Source organism: Bos javanicus, chromosome 7 (genome assembly GCF_032452875.1).
Source record: "Bos javanicus breed banteng chromosome 7, ARS-OSU_banteng_1.0, whole genome shotgun sequence".
In the NCBI taxonomy this organism is placed as follows: domain Eukaryota; kingdom Metazoa; phylum Chordata; class Mammalia; order Artiodactyla; family Bovidae; genus Bos; species Bos javanicus.
The window spans coordinates 100,296,242-100,308,411 of NC_083874.1; the positions used below are offsets into that span (position 1 = coordinate 100,296,242).

Sequence of the window (12,170 nt, forward strand, 5' to 3'; positions counted from 1 at the left end):
GTGAAGTCGCTCAGTCGTGTCCGACTCTTCATGACCCCATGGACTGCAGCCCACCAGTCTCCTCCATCCATGGGATTTTCCAGGCAAGAGTACTGGAGTGGGCTGCCATTGCCTTCTCCAAATACTTCATATTTTCTTCAACTGATTACATAATACATTTATATAAAACAGCAAAGGTTTTCTAAGATCCTTATGCTTTTCGTTCTCTCAAAACTTGCATTCTAGAATCATTTAGCATACCTAAAGTTCATTTTTGTCTTGCATTGCTCTCCTTTAGAGTTAAGATAGGTGAAAAAGTGAAAGTGAAAGTGAAGTCACTCCGTCCTGTCCGACTCTTTGCGACCCCATGGACTGTAGCCTACCAGGCTCCTCCATCCATGGGATTTTCCAGGCAAGAGTACTGGAGTGGGTTTCCATTTCCTTCTCCAGGGGATCTTCCCTAGTCAGGGATCGAACCCAGGTCTCCTACGTTGGAGGCAGACGCTTTACCATCTGAGCCACCAGGGAAGTTAAGATAGGTAAGCTGTTAATTCCCATGGCTTGGGAAGACGGGAGGTGGACTGAGTGGAAAACAAGACAAAAGCCAATGCAGAGAGAGACCCAGGTTAGGAATTAAAGCAAGAGAGAGAAAGCAAGCACACTGCCATCGAAGATCAGGAATACGCCACAGGTGAGGTGAGGTGAAGGCAAAAGAGGACCAGAAAGCCCATCAGATGGGGACGTGGACCCTGAGGTGGAGACTGGGAATGAAACTCTACAAAGGGGGTCGAGCCCTCTCACAGGTGGAGAAACATCCAGAAGGGGAGCAGGTACGGGCTAGTGGCCGCCAGGCCTGGGGGAATCCTAGACGCTGCGGCTGGGAGAACAACAGTTGAGGTACCCTTGTTCTAAACAGGAAAACAGCCCAATGCTGCTCCACCCTGAGCTAGGAATGAGTGTCAGCGGGGAGCTTGCAGTCAAATCGCCTTCATTCCAGTCCAGTGTCTGAGACAGAGGAGGAAAGATTTTCTCAAAGCTCAAGGCTTCTAAGCCGCCCTCTCAGAGGCCTGTGATGCCTCCTTACTCTTCATCACTACAGAATATACTGCAGTCCGGCCTTCATTTTCCTAATGGTATGCGTGCGACTGACTTGCAGCTGAGGCTCTTTTAACTAACTATAGCTATCGACCTCTTGGTTTCCACAGATTACGCTTGTGGTTTCATATCCTTTTAGAGACGAAAATGGCAACCCACTGCAGTATTCTTGCCTGGAGAATCCTGTGGACAGAGGAGCCCGGTGGGCTGCCGTCTCTAGGGTCTCACAGAGTCAGACACGACTGAAGCGACTTAGCAGCAGCAGCAGCAGCAGCTCATACATACCCTTCTCTCTGCTGGCCCAGGGGTCCTCTGCTGTCACCTACAGGCAGAAAGCAGTACTGCGCCGGGACGCTCCACATTGCTGGTTAGTGCTTAGGTCTTTATGAGATCCTTGGATTTCCAACCAATTATTCCTCACCTTCAAAGCAACTAAATGTGTCACTTTCTATTGATATAATTTGTAGTCATTAATGATGGTCCTTGGCCCTTCAGTGTCCAAAGTTTCCTGATATTCTTATCCTGTCATTAGTTATATTTATAGCCATCAAATCCAAAGAATTTAATATGCTCTAAGTCCAAAACAGCTTCCTATGTTCTGTATAGGGCCTCCCTGGTGGCTCAATCAGTAAAGAATCTGCCTGCAATGCAGGACACCTGGGTTCAGTCCCTGGGTTGGGAAGATCCCCTGGAGAAGGAAATGGCACCCCACTCCAGCATTCTTGCCTGGAAAATCCCATGGATGGAGGAGCCTGGTGGGCTACAGTCCATGCAGCCCCAAAGAGTCAGACATGACTGAGTGACTTCACTTTCTTTCGTTCATGTTCTGTACTCATAACAATAATTAAAGTGAATCTGAAAGAAACCCCCAAATATCTATCCCATATCTTCCAACAGCTCTCTGAATTGATTGGAAGAATAGTATAAATATGCCTGCTATTCTCCCACACCCATGAAGCCTACTGGCTAACGAGAAGGTAATGGGAGCAGAGAATGCCACTAGACCTGACTAGGTCATCTTCATATGAAGCTAAAATATTACTTTTGGGACAGTCGAAGTAGGGTGTTAAAGTTCCAGGAACAACAAAATATATATGTGTGTAACTCTCTCCCTCTTTTACATGTATTTTGTTGTTGTTGTTCCTGGAACTTTAACAACCTACTTCAGTGAACCCCCTCTTTTTCTTTGTGTGCATGTATACATGCATAATACACACAAATAGATATTAAAAGCAGAGCATGCATGTCTGAGGAGGAGAAAATTGCCAGTTGGTCTGGTGCATATACACACCTATCTACTTCTATTCTTTGAAATATAACAGAATCAAGAAGCAGATAGGGGAAAAAATATTGAGGAATTTCCAAATGATTTTAAGTAGTAGAAAAATATTTGAAAACATATATCATATCTGAAAATTAGATAAAAGCATAAAGTAATTTCAAACTTCCACCCTATCAAGACCTCTGAGTCCTCTGGAGTGGTGGGAATATTTAAAAGTAAATTGGTGGACTAGAAAGCCCTGGCCCTGAGGTAAGACATATGTGCAGATGAGTCTAAATGATTAGTTATGTGGCCTTGAGGAGGTGCCCTGTCTTTTGGGGATTCCTCTATGACAGATCTAGCACAACAGAGCCACAGCTTATGTTCCAGTCTATGCTGAGCTCTCACTGAGACAGATTTCCCTTACAAAATTTCTCAGTACCTGTAGGGCACTCTTGTTGTTGTTCAGTCACTTGGTTGTGTCCAACTCTTTGCAACCCCGTGGACTGCAGCACACCAGGCTTCCCCGGTCCTTCACTATCTCCCAGAGTTTGCTCAAACTCACGTCCATTGAGTCAATGATGCCATCCAACCATCTCATTCTCTGCTGTCCCCTTCTCCTGCCCTCAATGAGTTGTCTCTTTGCATCAAGTGGTCAAAGTATTGGAGCTTCAGCTATAGACCTTATTCCTTTGAATTTGCAAACTTATGTATACAGGGGAAATGGAGAATTGAGCATATAGACCATCTTCCTGAATCGACTTGAGGGAGGTTAGGGAATGTCCCACAGCAAATAAAGCTTGAGCAGATATTCCTAATTCAGTCTCAGGACTTTGGCTCTGAGGACAGTTGCCCAGGCATTACTTCTTTGGCCGCTCCCGTTCCAGTGGAGGGTTCTTAACACACCCGAGAATCTCACTCACTCTTAGGTGAAAACCTCATTTACTCTTGTCAAGAATGGTGGTATCAATATTAGGGAGTATAGAATTTATCAGTCTGATGACAACAGGGAAAAAGAGCCACAGACCCAAAAATACGGAGGCAGAGACTTTGCAGCAGGAATTTAAACTGTGTGGAATCTGCCTTTCTACAGGTGCAATACTAATAGAAATGATGATAACTGTACCTTTTCAATTAGGGTAAGAAGAAAATATATTTCAAGTGTCCAACAGTAATAGTTTTCTTTGTACATGGCTTTAAAAAAAGGCTTACTTTTGATTGAAAATACATCTGTGCCCTCTAAAAGCAAACTACGCTCCAAAGAGAGAAATGGAAGAATATCACAGTTTCATTTTAATCTCTGGCTTTTTGGCCAGTTCCTCTTGTGAATCAGTGAGGTAGGAGGAAATTTGTATTGCTACTCAGAGAAAAATAAATCACTCTTTGGAAAGCACCTGAGTTATTCTTTGGGATGAATCCGAAAAAATCCCTGTGACTAGCCGAATTCTCAAAAAGCACAGCACATGTGTGTGTGTGTGTGTGTGTGTGTGAGAGAGAGAGAGAGAGAGAGAGAGAAAGGGAATGGTGTGGATGCTAATGAGCTTGGTGACAGTCTATGGTACTTAATGGGCTCAGAAGGAAATTACCAATTTCATGGAAGCCTTGTGTTTAGAATATTTAAGATACAGAAAGATGGACAGATAGGCAGATAATATCTACAAAGCTTTGTCCTGCAGACAACTCTACAGGAATTGTCCCATCTTTGTCCTGCAGACAATTCTACCATCACTGACAGCCACAATTAACTACTCCCATTCAATGCCAAAATAGAATTTTTTTTTCCACATACAAAGTATTAGGAGACACAGAAAACTCAATTATATTCTAGAAGTCCAAATATACTTTAAGATCTTGAGTATAACCTTAGTATTGGCATATGTAGCTGAAAATGTATCTGTACAATGATGTAAAATATGTCAAGAGTTACAGAGTGGATCATCCCTTTGATGTATTTTGCCCTTTAGGTATAAAACTATCAAGAGTTACTTGATATAAAGCCCAGTGGCTACCAAAAGCTACACATACATTCTTCCTCATTTCTAAAAATATGAAAGAGCACAATATATATTAGAGCTGTGACACAATGTGCAGCTTAGGTTTGAAGCCTCCAGTGAAGCAGCAAAGTGATGAGACCTGTAGGAGGGTTATACACTGTTTTAGTGAAAGAAACCTGGTCATCTACATTTCTCACTTTACAGGTGAATACGCTGAGATCCCAAGGTCATCATGTAGTCAGTAGTGGGACTGGACACGAACTAAAGTCTCCTGTTCCTTACCCCAAATATCCCCACAATCCTTCAACAATTCTGTCTGCCCACAAAGCTTCGATCTTTCTTTAATGCCTTGGTCTTATGAAACTGTGGATAATGAAATTATAACTAATTTCCCCTAGCTCCTAGAATTAAGAGATTAGGACTAAAACTCCTATAAAAAAGAAAAAACTATTTTTTTTAAGCATTCAACAATGAAATTGTGAAAGCGTCAATTTCTTACAAACTTTCCGGCCCCAGCCACTGCTATTTTTCTACAGAGCACTTTGAGCAGCTGAGGAGGAGAAAGAGAACTGGGAAGGAGGTGCAGGTAAATTGCAAAGAGCCATCATCAAAGGCTGACTCATTGGAAAAGACCCTGATGCTGGGAAAGATTGAAGGCAGAAGGAGAAAGGGGTGACAGAGGATGAGATGGTTGGATGGCATCAGCGGCTTAATGGACATGAGTTTGAGCAAGCTCCTGGAGATAGTGAAGGACAAAGAAGCCTGGCGTGTTGCAGTCCATGGGGTTGCAAAGAGTTGGACATGACGTATTGACTGAATAACAACAATAATCATCAAAGGCACTACACTGTCCATCCATCCAATCCTGTTCATTCATCCTTCCCATGGGAGTGTTTGGGTCAGCACACTGAAAGCCAATGGGCAGGACATAGGAATGCTTTATGAGACCAAAGCTTCTTTATCAGGCTGCTGTGGCCAAAGTCAAGGCCATCCTACAGACCTGGTAATGGACTTTGTCCACATGCCAGCACCTCTGGGATGCTGAAAATGCCTAATGGGTGTCAACAAGCACCTTGATTGAAGTATAGCACATCAGTTGTTTACTTAAGACATAACTGAGATAAGGGAAGTCCTAAATTTTCAGGAACTCAGTAATATCTTCACGGCTCCTTTGTTTCTTCTGCTCCGTTCTTCTCACCTGTGATAAAGTCTTCCTCCTCTTACTATGGAAAGAGGCCTGCCTAGCTACAAGCATCATCACTTCACACATTCCTGTTTTTATGAGATACTTTAACAGCAAAAGAATTGCACCAAATTAAAGGCTGTGGGGATAATGTCCTGCAGTATTGGAAGTGCCTTCTCTGATCGGAAGTGTATGACTGGGAAATACTGGAAGCATTAACATTAGTAAAGAACACTATCAACATGGTATCCCAGACAATAAATACAAAGTCAAAATCTAATTTTTTAATTCATCAGTTCAGTTCAGTTCAGTCACTCAGTCATGTCCGACTCTTTGTGACCCCACAAATCACAGCATGCCAGGCCTTCCTGTCCATCACCAATCCCAGAGTTCACTCAAACTCATGTCCATCGAGTCGGTGATGCCATCCAGCCATCTCACCCTCTGTCGTCCCCTTCTCCTCCTGCCCCCAATCCCTCCCAGTATCCGGGTCTTTTCCAATGAGTTGATGAAACATAAAATTTTGTTCCATGGCATTTTCTGGGCCTTTTAAACTCTCATTTAAGAAAGAAGAAACAAGTTCTCTTTAAAGTTTATTCAGTGAAGTTGGAAGCTCATTGTTATGCTGATCTTTTGCACTCAAATAGTTTTCAGTATTTGTCTAAACAAAAACATTGCCTTCACATGGATCCATCTGATTTGACAGCATAATCCTTCTCACTATAACAATCAAGCTGGAGCTTGATTTCACCACTTAAGTGAAAATTAGTTTTCTAATGGAAAAATGCATCATAATTGTGTCGATAAAATTCCTGAGCAAAGCCACTAAATGATGCAAGATTCAACATCAACTTTTCATGTTCCAGGATACCTCTGAAAATTGCTTCCTAGGAAACCAACTGTTCCATTGTTTTCTTCATTTAAACTAGATCTATTATTACAGTACTCAACTTTTATAAACTGACTCTTGAATTCAACTACTAACAAAAACTGGTGAATAATAATACAAATACCACTCATTTATTTTTAATCTTCTTTTTGAGAGAATAAGTTTCTTTTTCTAATATGAAAAAAAAAATTACCTCTGTCTAGGCCACAGATGTGGTAACCAAATGCCAAGGTCATTGGTATTTCCAAAGAGTACTCAGGGAATCATTTATCCATCTCTTTCTCTTTTAAACATTAATTAACTTGTTGCTGCTGCTGCTGCTAAGTTGCTTCAGTCGTGTTCGACTCTGTGCGACCCCATAGACGGCAGCCCATCAGGCTCCTCCATCCCTGGGATTCTCCAGGCAAGAACACTGGAGAGGGTTGCCATTTCCTTCTCCAATGCGTGAAAGTGAAAAATGAAAGTGAAATCACTCAGTTGTGCCCTACTCCTAGCGACCACACGGACTGCAGCCTACCAGGCTCCTCCGTCCATGGGATTTTCCAGGCAAGAGTACTGGAGTGGAGTGCTGTTGTCTTCTCCAAATTAACTTGTTAGTCTCTGTATTTCAATTATTTGACCATTTGAACAGTGACTGAAAAGCACTATACAAACACATTGCATTATGCACTCTCCTAATCCCAAACTTTGCATTGTTAGCTGAGGAAGGTTTTCTTATCTCTCTTTGCTATTCTTAGGAACACTGCATTCAGATGCTTATATCTGTCCTTTTCTCCTTTGCTTTTCCATTCTCTTCTTCTCACAGCTATTTGTAAGTCCTCCCCAGACAGCCATTTTGCTTTTTTGCATTTCTTTTCCATGGGGATGGTCTTGATCCCTGTCTCCTGTACAATGTCACAAACCTCAGTCCATAGTTCATCAGGCACTCTATCAGATCTAGTCCCTTAAATCTATTTCTCACTTCCACTGTATAATCATAAGGGATTTGATTTAGGTCATACATGAATGGTCTAGTGGTTTTCCCTACTTTCTTCATTTTAAGTCTGAATTTGGCAATAAGGAGTTCGTGATCTAAGCCACAGTCAGCTCTCGGTCTTGTTTTTGCTGACGGTATAGAGCGTCTCCATCTTTGGCTGCAATGAATATAATCAATCTGATTTTGGTGTTGACCATCTGGTGATGTCCATGTGTAGAGTCTTCTCTTGTGTTGTTGGAAGAGGGTGTTTGCTATGACCAGTGTGTTCTCTTGGCAAAACTCTATTAGTCTTTGCCCTGCTTCATTCCATACTCCAAGGCCAAATTTGCCTGTTACTCCAGGTGTTTCTTGACTTCCTACTTTTGCATTCCAGTCCCCTATAATGAAAAGGACATCTTTTTTGTGTGTTAGTTCTAAAAGGTCTTGTAGGTCTTCATAGAACCGTTCAACTTCAGCTTCTTCAGCGTTACTGGTTGGGGAATAGACTTGGATTACCATGATATTGAATGATTTGCCTTGGAAACAAACACAGATCATCCTGTCATTTTTGAGATTGCATCCAAGTACTGCATTTCTGACTCTTTTGTCGACCATGATGGCTACTCCATTTCTTCTGAGGGATTCCTGCCCGTAGTAGTAGATATAGTGGTCATCTGAGTTAAATTCACCCGTTCTAGTCCATCTTAGCCGATTCCTAGAATATCGATGTTCACTCTTGCCATCTCCTGTTTGACCACTTCCAATTTGCCTTGATTCATGGAACTAACATTCCATGTTCCTATGCAATATTGCTCTTTACAGCATCAGACCTTGCTTCTATCACCAGTCACATCCACAACTGGGTATTACTTTTTCTTTGGCTCCATCCCTTTATTCTTTCTGGAGTTATTTCTCCACTGATCTCCAGTAGCATATTGGGCACCTACTGACCTGGGGAGTTTCTCTTTCAGTATCCTATCATTTTGCCTTTCATACTGTTCATGGGGTTCTCAAGGCAAGAATACTGAAGTGGTTTGCCATTCCCGTCTCCAGTGGACCACATTCTGTCAGATCTCTCCACCATGACCTGTCCGCCTTAGGTGGCCCCACATGGCTTAGCTTAGTTTCATTGAGTTAGACAAGGCTGTGGTCCCTGTGATCAGATTGGCTAGTTTTCTGTGATTATGGTTTCAGTGTGTTGCTCTCTGACGCCCTCTTGAAACACCTACCGAATTACTTGGGTTTCTCTTACCTTGGACGTGGGGTATCTCTTCATGGATGCTCCAGCAAAGCACAGCTGCTGCTCCTTACCTTGGATGAGTCACCCCTCCCTATCTTGAACGTGGAGTAGCTCCTCTTGGCCCTCCTGCACCCACGCAGCCGCCAGTCCTCAGATGTGGGGTAGCACCTCTTGGGCACCGACTCTGACCTCGGACTTGGAATAGCTCCTCTAGGCCACTCCTGCACCTTCGCAGCCTGGCACTCTTTGTCACTGCCCCTGACCTAGCACGTGGGATAGCTCAACTCAGCTGTGCCTCTGTGCGGTCCTTTGCAGCCAGAATAGAGATTTCTTCAAGAAAATTAGAGATACCAAGGGAACATTTCATGCAAAGATGGGCTCGATAAAGGACAGAAATGGTATGGATCTAACAGAAGCAGAAGATTTTAAGAAGAGGTGGCAAGAATACACAGAACTGTACAAAAAATTTTTCATGACCCAGATAATCACGATGGTGTAATCACTCACCTAGAGCCACACATCCTGGAATGTGAAGTCAAGTGGGTCTTAGAATGCATCACTACAAACAAAGCTAGTGGAGGTGATGGAATTCCAGTTGAGCTATTTCAAATCCTGATAGATGATGCTGTGAAAGTGCTGTACTCAATATGCCAGAAAATTTGGAAAACTCAGCAGTGGCCACAGGACTGGAAAAGGTCAGTTTTCATTCCAATCTCAAAGAAAGGCAAAGCCAAAGAATGTTCAAACTGCCACACAATTGCACTCATCTCACATGCTAGTAAAGTAATGCTCAAAATTCTCCAAGCCAGGCTTCGGCAATAGGTGAACCGTGAAATTCCAGATGTTCAAGCTCGATTTAGAAAAGGCAGAGGAACCAGAGATCAAATTGGTAACATCTGCTGGATCATCAAAAAAGCACGAGAGTTCCAGAAAAAACATCTATTTCTGCTTTATTGACTATGCCAAAGCCTTTGACTGTGTGGATCACAATAAACTGTAGAAAATCCTGAAAGACATGGGCATACCAGACCACCTGACCTGCCCCTTGAGAAACCTATATGCAGGTCAGGAAGTAACAGTTAGAACTGGTCATGGAACAACAGACGGGCTCCAAAAAAGGAAAGGAGTACGTCAAGGCTGTATATTGTCACCCTGCTTATTTAACTTATATTCAGAGTACATTGTGAGAAACACTGGGCTGGAAGAAGCACAAGCTGGAATCAAGTTTGCCGGGAGAAATATCAATAACCTCAGCTATGCAGATGACACCACCCTTATGGCAGAAAGTGAAGAGGAACTAAAAAGTCTCTTAATGAAAGTGAAAGAGGAGAGTGAAAAGGCTGGCTTAAAGCTCAACATTCATAAAACGAAGATCATGGCATCTGGTCCCGTCATTTTATGTCAAATAGATGGGGAAACAGTGAAAACAGTGTCAGACTTTATTTTGGGGGGCTCCAAAATCACTGCAGATGGTGAGTGCAGCCATGAAATTAAAAGACGCTTACTCCTTGGAAGGAAAGTTATGACCAACCTAGATGGCATATTCAAAAGCAGAGACTATTACTTTGCCAACAAAGGTCCGTCTACTCAAGGCTATGGTTTTTCCAGTGGTCATGTATGGATGTGAGAGTTGGACTATGAAGGAAGCTGAGTGCCGAAGAATTGATGCTTTTGAACTGTGTTGTTGGAGAACTCTTGAGAGTCCCTTGGACTGCAAGGAGATCCAACCAGTCCATCCTAAAGGAGATCAGTCCTGGGTGTTCATTGGAAGGACTGATGCTGAAGCTGAAACTCCAATTCTTTGGCCACCTCATGTGAAGAGTTGACTCATTGGAAAAGACCCTTATGCTGGGAGGGATTGGGGGCAGGAGGAGAAGGGGACAACAGAGGATTAGATGGCTGGATGGCATCACTGACACTATGGACATGAGTTTGGGTAAACTCTGGGAATTGTTGTCGGACAGGGAGTCCTGAGTGCTGCGGTTCATGTGGTCGCAAAGAGTTGGGCACCACTGAGTGACTGAACTGAACTAAACTGAATCTCAAGCTACATTAAAGATGAATATTATATGTCCTTCTGTCTCAATTGTCATGAGAAATACTGAAGATAAAAATACCTTGTTAACCAACTAAGAATTTAAGTATTATTAAGCAACTGAGTAACAAGTTAAATCCTTTTCAGAAACAAAGAATGTAGATCAGCACTGCAATAGAAATATATGAGCCACAAATGAGGACCACATACATAATTTAAAATTCTTTAGTAGCCATATATAAATTGTGAAAAGAAACTGTTGAAATTATGTTTAATAATAAATATTTACCTAATATATCCAAAATATTATCTTTTAAATATATAAACAATATAAAACTTAACAAGGTATTTCACTTTATTTTTCTTTCAAATTAAGCCTTCAAAATCCAGTGTGTTTCTTTTACATTCACAACATATTTCGTTTTAAACTAGCTAAATTTCAAATGCTTAATGGTCTCACGTGGCTACCATAGTGGGCAATGTGCTCCTGAGATGTATGCAAAGACCTATTCTGACAAAGACTCATTGCATAGGACTACCTATAGGAGTTCAGAAGTTTCTAGTAAAATTCCATAAAGCTCAGTACATTCTAAAAGCCTAAGAAATTTAATAACCTCTAAATTTGATTTCCCTAAGTTACAAAGGTCCATGGGGTCCCAAAGAGTTGGACACGACTGAGCGACTGAATTGACTGACTTAAGGTCAGGGTTCAGACCCAAAATACAAATAAGACCCAGCATATTATATATATATATATATATATATATATATAAATTTTATGACTCAGTATAGCAAAGTTACTTAAAATATGTTCAATTCTCCTACTTTAATGTACTTTTATGTTGAAAAAGTAAAAAATAAAATTAATGATTTTTATATGACCAACAGTAAAGAAAATATCAAAGATGACTGAATTACTTTAAAAAAAAAAAAAAAAAAGCCTAAGCTTCTGCTGCTGCTGCTAAGTCACTTCAGTCATGTCCGACTCTGTGCGACCCCATAGACATCAGCCCACCAGGCTCTCCTGTCCCTGGGATTCTCCAGGCAAGAACACTGGAGTGGGTTGCCATTTTCTGCTCCAATGTATGAAAGTGAAAAAGTGAAAGTGAAGTTGCTCAGTCGTGTCCGACTCTTAGCGACCCCATGGACTGCAGCCCACCAGGCCCCTCCATCCATGGGATTTTCCAGGCAAGAGTGCTGGAGTGGGGTGCCATTGCCTTCTCCAGCAATTTAAGGGAAATTGCATTTTTCCTTTTAGGGAACTTCCATGAGCCATGAGCAATAACAGTAGATAGACTGAAAAGTCACATCGTGCCCTTCTATTCTTTCTTTGTTAACACTAATAACATGGGTACGTATTGAAAAGAATTTTGCTAGATTACTTAATATTTAAGACAACTATTATCTTAGTCACATTTTTCTCACTTCACCTGCCTAACTTATGCCAAGTACTTAAGATTCTCTTTCTTACTGCTTCTCTTGAACCCAGATTAAAGAACGATTCAGATTATGATATGTACTCACATACAGTACTGTTTA

At 41.8% G+C, this 12,170-nt stretch overlaps 1 non-coding gene across 1 annotated transcript; it reads right to left on the reverse strand.

The window, feature by feature from the left end:
- Positions 1–435: 435 nt before the first annotated feature.
- Positions 436–507, reverse strand: TRNAW-CCA (transfer RNA tryptophan (anticodon CCA)). Its single transcript has one exon. It is a non-coding gene; the product is annotated as a tRNA-Trp (tRNA).
- Positions 508–12,170: the final 11,663 nt, after the last annotated feature.